The sequence below is a fragment of the Oncorhynchus gorbuscha genome, linkage group LG11, assembly GCF_021184085.1.
Source record: "Oncorhynchus gorbuscha isolate QuinsamMale2020 ecotype Even-year linkage group LG11, OgorEven_v1.0, whole genome shotgun sequence".
NCBI classification, from domain to species: Eukaryota; Metazoa; Chordata; class Actinopteri; order Salmoniformes; family Salmonidae; genus Oncorhynchus; species Oncorhynchus gorbuscha.
Window position 1 is genome coordinate 14930677 of NC_060183.1, and position 7500 is coordinate 14938176.

Sequence of the window (7500 nt, forward strand, 5' to 3'; positions counted from 1 at the left end):
TGTGTCTCTGTGTGTGCGTGTGTGTGTAGGGGTGCAGTGGTCATCTGGGAGTGAGCAGGGAATGCAGCCTCGGACCGGGAGGACCAACCCTCTGTTCAACAATACACACACCAAAAATACAATACAGTACAACAATGTAAGAGTGTGTGTGTGTGTGTGTGTGTGTGTGTGTGTGTGTGTGTGTGTGTGTGTGTGTGTGTGTGTGTGTGTGTGTGTGTGTGTGTGTGTGTGTGTGTGTGTGTGTGTGTGTGTGTGTGTGTGTGTAATAGCAGATCTTGGTTTAGCTCTATGTACATGTGCTCTGCTCTCAGGTTATGTTTGAGTGTGTGTGGGTATAGGCCTACTGTGTACTTAGGTTTACAGTGTGTGGGTATAGGCCTTCTGTGTACTTAGGGTTACAGTGTGTGGGGGTATAGGCCTACTATATACTTAGGTTTACAGTGTGTGTGGGTATAGGCCTACTGTGTACTTAGGGTTACAGTATGTGGGTATAGGCCTACTGTGTACTTAGGGTTACAGTGTGTGTGGGTATAGGCCTACTGTGTACTTAGGGTTACAGTGTGTGTGGGTATAGGCCTACTGTGTACTTAGGGTTACAGTGTGTGTGGGTATAGGCCTACTGTGTACTTAGGGTTACAGTGTGTGGGTATAGGCCTACTGTGTACTAAGGGTTACAGTGTGTGTGGGTATAGGCCTACTGTGTACTTAGGGTTACAGTGTGTGGGTATAGGCCTACTGTGTACTTAGGTTTACAGTGTGTGTGGGTATAGGCCTACTGTGTACTTAGGTTTACAGTGTGTGGGTATAGGCCTACTGTGTACTTAGGGTTACAGGGGTTACAGTGTGTGTGGGTACAGGCCTACTGTGTACTTAGGTTTACAGTGTGTGGGTATAGGCCTACTGTGTACTTAGGGTTACAGTGTGTGTGGGTGTGGCGAGAATCTGTCTCCTCACCACACGCTCTCACCACTGGTGTACCCCAGGGCTCTGTTCTAGGCCCTCTCCTATTCTCGCTATACACCAAGTCACTTGGCTCTGTCATAACCTCACATGGTCTCTCCTATCATTGCTATGCAGACGACACACAATTAATCTTCTCCTTTCCCCCTTCTGATGACCAGGTGGCGAATCGCATCTCTGCATGTCTGGCAGACATATCAGTGTGGATGACGGATCACCACCTCAAGCTGAACCTCGGCAAGACGGAGCTGCTCTTCCTCCCGGGGAAGGACTGCCCGTTCCATGATCTCGCCATCACGGTTGACAACTCCATTGTGTCCTCCTCCCAGAGCGCTAAGAACCTTGGCGTGATCCTGGACAACACCCTGTCGTTCTCAACTAACATCAAGGCGGTGGCCCGTTCCTGTAGGTTCATGCTCTACAACATCCGCAGAGTACGACCCTGCCTCACACAGGAAGCGGCGCAGGTCCTAATCCAGGCACTTGTCATCTCCCGTCTGGATTACTGCAACTCGCTGTTGGCTGGGCTCCCTGCCTGTGCCATTAAACCCCTACAACTCATCCAGAACGCCGCAGCCCGTCTGGTGTTCAACCTTCCCAAGTTCTCTCACGTCACCCCGCTCCTCCGCTCTCTCCACTGGCTTCCAGTTGAAGCTCGCATCCGCTACAAGACCATGGTGCTTGCCTACGGAGCTGTGAGGGGAACGGCACCTCAGTACCTCCAGGCTCTGATCAGGCCCTACACCCAAACAAGGGCACTGCGTTCATCCACCTCTGGCCTGCTCGCCTCCCTACCACTGAGGAAGTACAGTTCCCGCTCAGCCCAGTCAAAACTGTTCGCTGCTCTGGCCCCCCAATGGTGGAACAAACTCCCTCACGACGCCAGGACAGCGGAGTCAATCACCACCTTCCGGAGACACCTGAAACCCCACCTCTTTAAGGAATATCTAGGATAGGATAAGTAATCCTTCTCACCCCCCCTTTAAGATTTAGATGCACTATTGTAAAGTGACTGTTCTACTGGATGTCATAAGGTGAATGCACCAATTTGTAAGTCGCTCTGGATAAGAGCGTCAGCTAAATGACCTAAATGTAAATGTAATCTTAAATGGTATAGGCCTACTGTGTACTTAGGGTTACAGTGTGTGGGTATAGGCCTACTGTGTACTTAGGGTTGCAGTGTGTGTGAGTATAGGCCTACTGTGTACTTAGGGTTGCAGTGTGTGTGGGTATAGGCCTACTGTGTACTTAGGGTTACAGTGTGTGGGTATAGGCCTACTGTGTACTTAGGGTTACAGTGTGTGGGTATAGACCTACTGTGTACTTAGGGTTACAGTGTGTGTGGGTATAGGCCTACTGTGTACTTAGTGTTACAGTGTGTGGGTATAGGCCTACTGTGTACTTAGGGTTACAGTGTGTGGGTATAGACCTACTGTGTACTTAGGGTTACAGTGTGTGTGGGTATAGGCCTACTGTGTACTTAGGGTTACAGTGTGTGGGTATAGGCCTACTGTGTACTTAGGGTTGCAGTGTGTGTGGGTATAGGCCTACTGTGTACTTAGGGTTACAGTGTGTGGGTATAGGCCTTTTGTGTACTTAGGGTTACAGTGTGTGGGTATAGACCTACTGTGTACTTAGGGTTACAGTGTGTGTGGGTATAGGCCTACTGTGTACTTAGGGTTACAGTGTGTGGGTATAGGCCTACTGTGTACTTAGGGTTACAGTGTGTGGGTATAGACCTACTGTGTACTTAGGGTTACAGTGTGTGTGGGTATAGGCCTACTGTGTACTTAGGGTTACAGTGTGTGGGTATAGGCCTACTGTGTACTTAGGGTTGCAGTGTGTGTGGGTATAGGCCTACTGTGTACTTAGGGTTACAGTGTGTGGGTATAGGCCTTTTGTGTACTTAGGGTTACAGTGTGTGGGTATAGACCTACTGTGTACTTAGGGTTACAGTGTGTGTGGGTATAGGCCTACTGTGTACTTAGGGTTACAGTGTGTGGGTATAGGCCTACTGTGTACTTAGGTTTACAGTGTATGGGTATAGACCTACTTTGTGTGTGTAACTAGGTTGACAGTGTATGTGTGTGTGTAACTAGGTTGACAGTGTATGTGTATGTGTACCTAGGTTGACAGTGAGTCGGACACGCCCCCCGTCCAGCTCCAGTCGGAGCGTGTCGGCTGAGTTCCGTGATGTTGTTGCCATGAGAACACCGTAGGCCCGCTGGGAGCGAAAACGTAGCGACACATCTTCTGCTTCGGTGTGCATCGATACGGGCAACTGGACCTTCATAAACTTACTACCATCATAGGATAGGATGGTCGCATCTAGAGAGGGAGGAGGAGGGAGGAGGGGAAGATATTAATATCAGGCAGTGACCAGTCCAGACCAGACCAGTCCAGATGAGACCACATCAAAGCAGATCAAACCAGTGTCTCCAGTTTGACTTAAATATTCAATTCAAAGCTGTTTTCCGCTGAGAGAGATTGATGGTTCTATATTTGCTCCTCTGCCTCTCTCTCTCTCTCTCTCTCTCTCTCTCTCTCTCTCTCTCTCTCTCTCTCTCTCTCTCTCTGTCTGTCTGTCTGTCTGTCTGTCTGTCTGTCTGTCTGTCTGTCTGTCTGTCTGTCTGTCTGTCTGTCTGTCTGTCTGTCTGTCTGTCTGTCTGTCTGTCTGTCTGTCTGTCTGTCTGTCTGTCTGTCTGTCTGTCTGTCTGTCTGTCTGTCTGTCTGTCTGTCTCCCTCCCTTTCCATGGGACACCATTGGTGGCGAAAACAAGAGAACAGGGAGAGAGAGGTCTCACGAATACTAATGAGCTCAGAGTGTGTGTGTGTGAATAAGTGAGTGAATTTCAGAGGGAACCGTAACAGTGAGTGCTTAGTAAAGCGAGCAAGGAGAGAACGGAGAACAGAGAAGGAGAGATAGGGAGAAGGTGGGAGAGAGAGAAGAAGGGAGAGGGAGAAGGAGAGATAGGGAGAGGGGGAAGGAGAGATAAGTAGAAAGAGAGAGGGTGAAAAGCTAAAATGCTAATGAATCCTCATTAACTGGAGGTTAGCCTGTTACATCATGATAACATAACTAACACCCACACAAACGCACACATACACATACATGTGTATTTGTGCGTTGGAGTAATTTCTTAACAGCTGACTAAATGAAATGAGAAAATGGTGCTTCAGCAGAGCACCTGAGAGAGAGGGGGGAAAGAGAGAGAGAGGGGGTAGAAAGAGAGAGAGAGGGGGTAGAAAGAGTGAGAGAGGGGAGTAGAGAGAGAGCAGGTAGAGAGAGAGAGAGGGGGAAAGAGAGAGAGAGGGGGTAGAAAGAGAGAGAGAGGGGGTAGAAAGAGTGAGAGAGGGGAGTAGAGAGAGAGAAGGAGGGGGTAGAGAGAGAGCAGGTAGAGAGAGAGAGAGAGAGAGGGGGGGGGGGCAGGGAGAGAGAAGGAGGGGGTAGAAAGAGTGAGAGAGGGGGAAAGAGAGAGAGAGGGGGTAGAAAGAGTGAGAGAGGGGAGTAGAGAGAGAGAAGGAGGGGGTAGAGAGAGAGCAGGTAGAGAGAGAGAGAGAGAGAGAGGGGGGAGGGGGCAGGGAGAGAGAAGGAGGGGGTAGAAAGAGTGAGAGAGGGGGAAAGAGAGAGAGAGGGGGTAGAAAGAGTGAGAGAGGGGAGTAGAGAGAGAGAAGGAGGGGGTAGAGAGAGAGCAGGTAGAGAGAGAGAGAGAGAGAGAGAGAGAGAGAGAGAGAGAGAGAGAGAGAGAGAGAGAGAGAGAGAGAGGGGGGAGAGGGGGCAGGGAGAGAGAAGGAGGGGGTAGAAAGAGTGAGAGAGGGGGAAAGAGAGAGAGAGGGGGGTAGAAAGAGAGAGAGGGGGGAGTAGAGAGAGAGAAGGAGGGGGTAGAGAGAGAGCAGGTAGAGAGAGAGAGAGAGAGAGAGGGAAAGGGGGCAGGGAGAGAGAAGGAGGGGGTAGAAAGAGTGAGAGAGGGGGAAAGAGAGAGAGAGGGGGTAGAAAGAGTGAGAGAGGGGAGTAGAGAGAGAGAAGGAGGGGGTAGAGAGAGAGCAGGTAGAGAGAGAGAGAGAGAGAGAGAGAGAGAGAGAGAGAGAGAGGGGGAGAGGGGGCAGGGAGAGAGAAGGAGGGGGTAGAAAGAGTGAGAGAGGGGGAAAGAGAGAGAGAAGGAGGGGGTAGAGAGAGAGCAGGTAGAGAGAGAGAGAGAGAGAGGGGGAGAGGGGGCAGGGAGAGAGAAGGAGGGGGAAAGAGAGAGAGAGGGGGTAGAATGAGTGAGAGAGGGGGAAAGAGAGAGAGAGGGGGAAAGAGAGAGAGGGGGGAAAGAGAGAGAGAGGGGGTAGAAAGAGTGAGAGAGGGGGAAAGAGAGAGAGGGGGAAAGAGAGAGAGAGAGGGGTAGAAAGAGTGAGAGAGGGGGAAAGAGAGAGAGAGGGGGAAAGAGAGAGAGAGGGGGAAAGAGAGAGAGAGGGGGAAAGAGAGAGAGAGGGGGTAGAAAGAGTGAGAGAGGGGGAAAGAGAGAGAGAGGGGGTAGAAAGAGTGAGAGAGGGGGAAAGAGAGAGAGAGGGGGTAGAGAGATCGGAGGGGGTAGAGAGAGGGGGTAGAGAGAGAGAGAGAGGGGGTAGAGAGAGAGAGAGGGCAGAGAGAGAAAGAGGGGGTAGAAAGAGTAAGAGAGGGGGTGGAGAGAAAGAGAGAGAGGTGGTCGAGAGAGCAAGAAGGGGGAGAGAGAAAAAGAGGGGGTGTAGAGAGAGAGGGGGGGGTTCTGTACGTTAACACTAGAAGCTTAATACCTAAAATGTATCAATTGAAAGTGTGGGTTAACAGCTCCAATCCAGATGTTGTTGGTCATTACTGAGACGTAGTTGCGAAGCCAGCAGCATACCGCCCTTCATCCCACTGCTGACTTGCTTCTGAAGCTCAGCAGGGTTGTTCCTGGTTGGTCCCTGGATGGGAGACCAGATGCTGCTGGTCCCAATGACCCAAGGCAGTGATTGGGGACACTGCCCTGTGTAGGGTGCCGTCTTTCAGATGGGACGTTAAACGGGTATCCTGACTTTCTGAGGTCATTAAAGATCCCATGGCACTTATCGTAAGAGTAACCCTGGTGTCCTGGCTAAATTCCCAAGCTGTCACTTAATCATCCCCAGCTTACAATTGTCTCATTCATCCCCCTCCTCTCCCCTGTAACTATTCCCCAGGTTGTTGCTGTAAATGAGAACGTCTCAGTCAACTTACCTGGTCAAATCAAATGGAATGGAGTGTTTTGAACACTGATGTTAACCTTTCCATTTGTAACTTTTTCAGGAAGACAGATCTTCCAAAGGTGGTGGAGCGGTAATCTTTACCAAGGAACACCTTCAGTGCTCGGTTGTCCACACCAACTCCACCAAACAATTTGACTTGCTGGTTTTACGCAATAAGCTTTCAAACAGCTCTTTGTTGACTGTTGCTGGGTGTTATCGTGCTCCATTAGCACCGGCCTGTACTCTACCTGCCCTAAACTCTCTCCTGGCCTCTTACACTATGTCTGAATTTGTCCTGCTAGGTGACCTGAACTGGGATATGCTTAAACCACCTGACCAAGTCCTAAAGCCATGGGACTCTCTAAATCTATCTCAGATTATTAGCAGTCCCACAAGGTATGACTCCAAACACCCAGAGAAGGCTACTCTCCTCGATGTTGTCCTCACATAGACACTTGCTAAATAACTTCAATGAGCCTTCCTCCATAACCTGGCCTCTGTAAATGGGTATTGAATCAGCTCTGTCGAAGACGCCTGGACTTTCTTTTTTGATATTTTCAGTAGTATTGTTAATAACATGCACACCCCCATAAAGAAAATGAGAATTAAAAAACAGGTTCAGTCCCTGGTTCAACTGTGATCTGGCAGTTATTCCACCTCAAGAACATAATTAGGCAAAAGGTTCGGTACACAAATACTCAGGCTGACTGGCTGTCATTCAGGCAAATGAGAAAGAAGTGCACTCAGGCTGTCCGGAAGGCCAAAGTTAGTTAATTTAAGGAGCAGTTCTCTCTCTGTGGGTCTAACCCCAAGAAGTTCTGGAAAACAGTTAAAGACCTGGAGAATAAACACTCCTCCTCACAGCTGCCCATGTCCCTTAATGTTGATGATGTGGTTGTTACTTAAAAGACGCGTATGGCTGAGCTATTTATTCACTACTTCATTAAATTAGGATTCCTCTTTGACTCAGACATGCCTCCTTGCCTGTCCAACATTTTCTCACCTTCCAGCCCTTCTAGTGCGACTAGCCCCAATCCTGTTTTCTCCCTGCAGACAGTCACTGTGTCTGAGGTGCAAAAGGAGCTCCTTAAACTTGACCTCCAAAAAACAACTGGGTCAGATGGTTTAGATCCTTTCTTCTTTAATGTTGCTGCGCCTATCATCACCAAGCCTGTCTCTGACATTTATAACCTGTCTCTCCTCTCTGGGGAGGTTCCCATTGTTTGGAAGGCAGCTACGGTTCATCTTTTATTTAAAGGGGGAGATCAAGCTGATCCTAACTGTTATAGGTCTATTTCTATTTTGCCCTGT

The 7500-nt window shown here is 49.5% G+C and overlaps 1 pseudogene; it reads right to left on the minus strand.

Annotated features, from left to right (window-relative positions):
* LOC124048146 overlaps window positions 1–7500 on the minus strand; it is a 95662-nt pseudogene that overhangs the window by 31410 nt on the left and 56752 nt on the right.